The sequence below is a fragment of the Gymnoscopelus braueri genome, assembly GCF_963280865.1.
Source record: "Gymnoscopelus braueri genome assembly, chromosome: 23".
NCBI lineage: Eukaryota > Metazoa > Chordata > Actinopteri > Myctophiformes > Myctophidae > Gymnoscopelus > Gymnoscopelus braueri.
Window position 1 is genome coordinate 8567554 of NC_137625.1, and position 1141 is coordinate 8568694.

Here is a 1141-nt window from a genome sequence, read left to right on the forward strand (position 1 = left end):
CTTTTTACTCCATTAGAATTATTTGACAGCTTTGGTTACTAGAATATTTTGATAAGAATGTTCTTTATTTGGAATACATGTCATTTATTGTATTACTTGTAACAGAGGTTTTGTATATTGTGGTATTGCTACTTTTACTGAATTCGGAGTAATTCTTCCATCAAAGCAGACACCCACTAAGACATAATAATACATAAATGAGGAACATCACCCACATCTGCACGCATACACGCCTACAGTTTCTTTGAATGGAAGCGAGCAATGCATTTAATTATGCCACCGTGGGGGTTGATTTTTTTCTCAGTAACATGTTATTGTCATGACGTTCCACATGACAGCACCCCTTGTCACTTGTTTCCTGTCTTCATTCACTCCAATTTGACAGACCTCAGGTTTCATTTCCCATCTATACCTCCTCGCTGTGATGCTGATAAAGTGTTGATTTCAGAAGCAGCAGGGAGGGGAGGAATAATGTGAATAGCAGCTCGCAGGGACAGCGGCTGTCACTGGCAGATGTTGTAGTAGAAAAGAAAATATATGTAATAATAATAATAATGCACTTTTAGATAGCTGAAAAATGGACATTGTGAGGTAAATTTTCCTGGACGTCAGAAGACAAATGGTGGTTTTATGTTTTTTTTTTGGTTTATGGTATTTATATAGCTCTTATAGAAAACAAAATGTTACAAAGTGCTTTGTATGAAACTGAATAAATAAAATAAAAGATGTGCGTGTAGAAAACATGATCAAACTCGAGGCTTGTCAAGTGCAAGAAAACATCAAACGCAAAACATCAACATTTACATTATGGAAAGACATTTTCATAAAAGTACATTTTACAAAGCATTTTTACAGAATACAGTGATTTAGCGGACGGACGGACGGGTGGACGGACGGACAGATACAAGTGTCCAGAACATGGAGTCATTGCACCAACTTGTTCAATCACTGGGCTTTGCTAGGCAGGCAGTCGTTTTGTTGTTAAATAAATAAGAAAGTAAGTAAACAAATTAATAAATACAGATATGAGGCAGTCTGCTCCCCTCTGTACTTTGCTTAATCGAGACTAATAGTAAAAAAATGGCCCCCTAAGGGTACGTTTTTACACTTCCAGAGTTACAGTACATTACTTTGTAGAACG